The sequence below is a fragment of the Mandrillus leucophaeus genome, unplaced genomic scaffold (genome assembly GCF_000951045.1).
Source record: "Mandrillus leucophaeus isolate KB7577 unplaced genomic scaffold, Mleu.le_1.0 Scaffold441, whole genome shotgun sequence".
Taxonomy (NCBI): domain Eukaryota; kingdom Metazoa; phylum Chordata; class Mammalia; order Primates; family Cercopithecidae; genus Mandrillus; species Mandrillus leucophaeus.
The window spans coordinates 529657-535971 of NW_012104710.1; the positions used below are offsets into that span (position 1 = coordinate 529657).

Consider the following 6315-nt stretch of genomic DNA (forward strand, 5'->3'; position numbering starts at 1 on the left):
GAGGTGGGTGGATCACCTGAGATCAGGAGTTAGAGACCAGCCTGGCCAACATGGTAAAACCCCATCACTACTAAAAATACAAAAATTAGCCAGGCGTGGTGGTGCACGCCTGTAATCCCAGCTACTCAGGAGGCTGAGGCAGTAGTCGCTTGAACCCGGGAGGCAGAGAATGCAGTGAGCCGAGATCATGCCATTGCACTCCAGCCTGGGTAACAGAGCGAGACTCTGTCTGAAAAATCAATCAATCAATCAATCAATCAATCAATCATGGCAGGAAACATAATAAGCCCTCTTTTTTTTTTTTTTTTTTGAGACGGAGTCTCACTCTGTTGCCCCAGCTAGAGTACAGTGGCACTGTCTCAGCTCACTGCAACCTATGCTTCCTGGGTTCAAGTGATTCTCCCACCTTAGCCTCCTGAGTAGCTGGGACTACAGGTGCAGACCACCATGCCCGGCTAATTTTTTGTATTTTAGTAGAGATGGGGTTTCGCCATGTTGCCCAGGCTGGTCTTGAACTCCTGAGCTCAGGCAATACGCCCATATAGGCCTCCCAAAGTGCTAGGATTACAGGTGTGCGCCTCTACGCCCCGGCTCACCCAGAGAGAGACTGAAAGAAACGGAGAGAGAGAGAGAGAGAGAGAGAGAGAGAGAGAGAGAGAAAGAGAAATAACTCATTCCAGTGCCCAACACATAGTAGGTACTTGATACATGTTAGCTTTTTATTTGAGTGGCTCAAAGTCATGCTTTAACCAGCCATACTACATGGCCTGCCCATCACAAAGACAAACGATTATTAACCCTTTAACATGCTACAGACAGGGAAAACCAATGTCTAGCAGAGAAAATGGACCCCCAAAAGGTTTCTAAGACAGAACAGCAATCAACCAATTAATGAGTGCTGTGTGGGCCAGGAGCATGGCACCACAACTAAGGGGATTTGTTAGAAATGCAGAGTCCAAGGCCCCCCGTCTTGGGCCTCTGACCTTCTGAATCAGTATCTCCATTTTTACAAGCTCCGCAGGTGATCATGTACACATTAAAGTTTGAGAAACCCTCGTGTATAAGCCATGGATCTAGCATCTAGGTGGGGAGTCAAGACAGCCACAGACAGCAACTGTGAACAATACTAGAGAATATGTAATTGAGACACATAGATTTTGACAATAAATACTCTAAAACTTTAAAGATAAGGCCTTGTGGTAAACCTAGAAAAGAGGGGAGATTTCGGTGATTTGGACAGAAAAGTGTGTGCAAAGAGCTTTGTATTAGGATAGCTTCTTAGGCAAGTTTCTTGATCTCACTTCCGTTCTCTCTTTTTTTTTTTTTTTTTGAGAGGAAATCTCGCTCTGTCACCCAGGCTGGAGCGCAGTGGTGCGATCCAGCTCACTGCAAGCTCCGCCTCCCGGGTTAAAGTGATTCTCCTGCCTCAGCATCCTGAGTAGCTGGGATTACAAGTGCGTGCCACCACACCCAGCTGATTTTTGTATTTTTATTAGAGATGGGATTTCACCATGTTGGCCAGGCTGGTCTCAAACTCCTGACCTCAGGTGATCTGCCCACCTCGGCCTCCCAAAGTGCTGAGATTACAGGCATGAGCCACCGCACCCGCCTGTTCTCTTGTTAAATAAGAGATTAAACTTTAACATAATGGACACTCTAGAATTCTAGAAATAGGATGATGAAAATGTGGTGGGATGAGTACCTGTCTCACCTGTGGGCACCTATGGGCCTGGATAAGTGAGAAATCCCACCTAAGTAGAGGAGTAGAGGGGGCCGCTGGAAAGTCCCAGTCAACAAGACAACAATGTTAACAACTGAACTCAAGCACTTCCCATGGCCTGTTGAATGTTTTCTGTGGAAACTGGTCCAGATGCCCATGCACACGACACCTGATAGAAACTGGGAGGTATTTTAGCCCCTTAGTGCAGAGTCTGCAATCACAGGTCTCAGTGGTAATCGAAAAGTGATCAAGAAAAGCCTTTGCTGGCCTTCCTGGACTTGCCTTCTTGCCTGCAGAAACCTAAAGTGCCTGCCAGTCCTTCCTCTATCTGATCTGGCCAAATTTCCCATCTTTGTCCTTACTTTCTTTGTCTATAGCTCCCTGTGACCTTTAGGATAAGTCTTTAAAAGTATTAAAACATCTACATTGTAGTGAAGCTCACCATCTATTGGTAATAGATTTCTTTGCAAATGGGCCCTTTCACACATTAGCTAGGATGCAAACTCCACTGCCCACCAGCTCTTTAATCCTCTCTACCTTGGTATACTGCGTTTCTTGCAATTTGAATTTATATAACTGTAACTTCTATTTCAGGACAATGAAAAATGCACCTGCTATTTGCCTGAGGGACCACAGACACGTGGAAAGTTTAACAGTAGCGGCCCACAACATGTACCACTGGCAGCTGGATTTTCACTGAATTCCTACACTGCAACCAAAGGTCAAGACAATGGTGAATCATGGAAAGACTTCAACTTTGAAAGCCTTACAAACAAAAGAGAGAGGATGCGTTCGTTCAAAATATTGGCTTTTCTTTCCAACAATTTTTCCATTTTACACTAGAAGCTTCTTTTCAAACACTGCACAAAACAGTCGCAAACCAACAGTTATGAATTCCCTTGCTTTAATATCCATTTCCCTTTGGCCGTCTCATGTGAATCAAATTTACAACAGCAAAAACAGAGTGATGTTTGCCTTTCTGAGTTCCAGTGCACTGCTTTGGGATACTGAGGCTCCATCACCCTATGACCCACAAAGATGAATGATCAGAAAATCAGAGTAAAGGTTTAAAATACTCCCATCTTGTGGCAGTTTTGAAATATGGCAGCCTGAATATGACAGCCCTGACTTATCAGTCCTTATTGTTCATTTGTCCCTCTGCTGTAGACAAGATTCCAGTAAAGTCAACACACCTGGATGGAGAAAGTTCTAAAACCATCAAGGAAGTGGAAAACTTGTAAACTAAAATCTACAAAACACTAAGCTGGGTGCAGTGGCTCTTGACCAAGCACTTTGGGAGGCTGAGGTAAGAGGATCCCCTGAGGCCAGAAGTTAGAGACCAGCCTGGGCAACAGAGCAAGACCCTGTCTCTACAAAAAATAAAAATTAGCTGAGCGTGGTGGTGCACACCTGTTGTCTCAGCTACTCAGGAGGCTGAGGCAGGAGGATAGCTTGAGCCCAGGAGTTCAAGGCTGCCGTGAGCTGTAATCGTGCCACTGTACTCCAGTCTAGGGGAGAGAGCAAGGTCCTGTCTCTGGAAAAAAAAAAAAAATACAATTAAAAAGAAAAGCACCACTGGTTATTGCCACCACAACCAGCAGCTAGTCATGGGTCCCTCTAGTTTTTTACCAGTTGTCATCATAATGTGTCTGTTTTCGTTTTTACATTGCTTCTACACATTTTCCATGCTTCTACAAGGTCTCTATTGTCAAACGGATTGTCAGGCATCTGAGGACACCATCAATTTATTTATTTAATTATTTATTTATGTATTTATGTTTGAGACAGAGTCTCACTCTGTCACCCAGGCTGGAGTGCAGTGGTGCTTTCTCAGCTCACTGCAACCTCCGCCTCCCAGGTTCAAGTAATTCTACTGCCTCAGCCTCTGGAGTAGCTGGGACTTCAGGCATACATCACCACACCTGGCTAATTTTTGGCTGGTCTTTAACCTTGGCTAATTTGACGGGGTTTCACCATGTTGGCCAGGGTGGTCTCAAACTCCTGACCTCAGGTGATCTGCTTGCCTCAGCCTCCCAAAGTGCTGGGATTACAGGTGTGAGCCACAGCACCCAGACAATTTTTATTAAATTTTTTTCAAATATTTGTTTTATGTTCCACTTAGACCTTAATCTGTTTTTGTTTTCACCTAATATATAGTGTTATATGTTTCTCATGTGAAAAATTTAAAAATTTAAAAATGTCAGCTGGGCATGGTGACTCACACCTGTAATCCCAGCACTTTGGGAGGCTGAGGTGGGAAGATTGCTTATCTCAAAAAAATAAAAATAAAAAAAGTTGAAAAATGGACTTGTCTTGAAAACAAACAAAAAATCCTTTAGAATATTATAGAAGCTCTTGAACTTTACTACTCAGAAGTTTTTACTTTACTTTTAGTAGTCTTTTATCAAATGTTCAAAAAGCTCAAAGCACCATGACCTACCTAGTCTTTAGTCTATCCAGCAGGTTTTCCTGTGGTTAATCTCATCCTGGTCAAATTTTGAATAATTTAAAACAAAGCTACAAAAAAAAAAAAAAAAAAAAATTCCTCTGAAGCCCTGCACTTAAAATCTGAAGTGTTTTTACCTCATAAAACCTAACATTATTCCATTCTCTGAGTCCTGGTACCTTTGTACCTGGTACCTTCAGGTCTTTTAGCCTCTGTGGTGACTACTGAATAACAATCAGTTTACATGGCCATTTTCCGCACTAGACTCTGAGCACCTCAAGGGCGGGTGCACTTGTTAACCTTTGTACCTCTGGCTCCTAGCCCAGAGCCTGGCTGAATGAATTGTGGTCAATATTATAAGGTTTAGCGTTTATTTATCTCTGACATTTTCCTGTGGCCACCTGTATTCTCTCCACCATCTCAGGACAACGAACCCAAGGGCAGACACCACCATTTATACTTCTATTATAATTTTTATTGGTTATGAATTAGGAAAAGTGCTACCTTCGCCTCCAGGAGGGCAAGATTCTCACATCCAAAGAGTGGAAAAGCATGACTAAGAGGCCTAGCAAACTAATCTTTAGATACCTATTCAGGTGTCCCTGACAGGCCATGAAATTATCCTGGTCTCACAGGCCCAAAAGCCTCAAAAGAAGTGAATTGGAAAACTTTTTAGAGAGCGTCCCCAAATCATGGACTTCCTTATCTTCTTTTTCCTTCTTCCATTCATACTAAAGCATGTTGTTTTAAACTACAAGTTCTTTGCTTAAATTTTTATTTCCTAGTTTTTCCAAATATATAATTAACATATAAAATATGTTTTAATGGAGGCATAGGTAGAAAGAGAGAGGAAAAAAGAAAGAAAGAGAGAGAGAGATATCAATCCTATAAATCTGATGTTTGGTGAATTTACTGGAAATAAAAGGAGTAAGTTGGAGAATAATCCAATTCTTGTTATCTGATAAAAATGGAATATATTCTATTCAATATAAACTGCTGTCAAAACTCTTCAAGGATATTACATGGGGACATGGGGCAAGTGTATTAAGACTTTTGACAAGCAGTTATAGTCAATTCCACAATTCCTTGACAGGAAGTTGTGTCTGCCAGATTGTTTCTAAAGAAAGGTCATGATTTGGAATGTGGTTAATTGTTTTCATATTAATCTTCCCAAGCTCTTGTAATAATGGACAAAGTTTATTAACTTTATTACCTTCTGCATTTTGTGGAGAGAAAACACCAGCTCAAGTCTGCGTAATGAATGTAGAGTTAAGGTAAGACAAGGACTCTTGATGGTCATCTTACTGCTCCACTTGAGGGAGAAGTGTGAAAAGGAGTCAATTAATAATATTCCACCAGGTGCAGTGGCTCAGGCCTGTAATCTGAGCACTTAGGAAGGCCAAGATGGGAGAATCACTTGAATCCCGGAGTTTGAGACTAGCCTGGTCAACATACCGAGACCCCATTTCTGTTTTATAAAAAAAATTTAAAAACACAACAGCAGCAATAAGAAAACAATGTTCACCTCAGCAGTCCTCCTTTTTTTTTTTTTTTTTTCTTTTTTCTCAGAGACAGGGTCTCACTATGTTGGCCAGGTTGGTCTCAAACTCCTGGCCCCAAGCAATCCTCCTGCCTCAGCCTCCCAAAGTACTAGGATTATAGGCAAGAGCCACCGTACCCAGCCCAGTTCTCCATCATGATTGCACACTGGAATCACTTGGGAAACTTTAAAAAAACACTGCTGGCTGGGCACAGTGCTCATGCCTGTAATCCCAGCACTTTGGGAGGCTGAGGTGGGTGGATCATCTGAGGTCAGGAGTTCAAGACCAGCCTGGCCAACATAATGAAACCCCATCTCTATTAAAAATACAAAAAATTAGCTGTGCATGGTGGCAGGCACCTATAATCTCAGCTACTCGGGAGGCTAAGGCAAGAGAATCATTTGAACCTGGGAGGCAGATGTTGCAGTAAGCTCAGATCACGCCATTGCACTCCAGCCTGGGCAACAAGAGCAGAACTCCATCTCAAAAACAAAACAAAACAAAACAAAACAAAACAAAACAAAACACTGCTGCCCCCCACTCCCAGAGTCTGCTGTAATTGGTCTAGAAGACAGCATTTTCAAAGTTCCTTGGGTGATTTTCATGTA

The 6315-nt window shown here is 42.5% G+C and overlaps 1 protein-coding gene across 1 annotated transcript in view; it reads right to left on the bottom strand.

Annotated features, from left to right (window-relative positions):
• The window catches only part of PBLD (phenazine biosynthesis-like protein domain containing), a 56244-nt gene that overhangs the window by 18362 nt on the left and 31567 nt on the right, over nucleotides 1-6315 (bottom strand). The gene's annotated exons all lie outside the window — the stretch shown is intronic.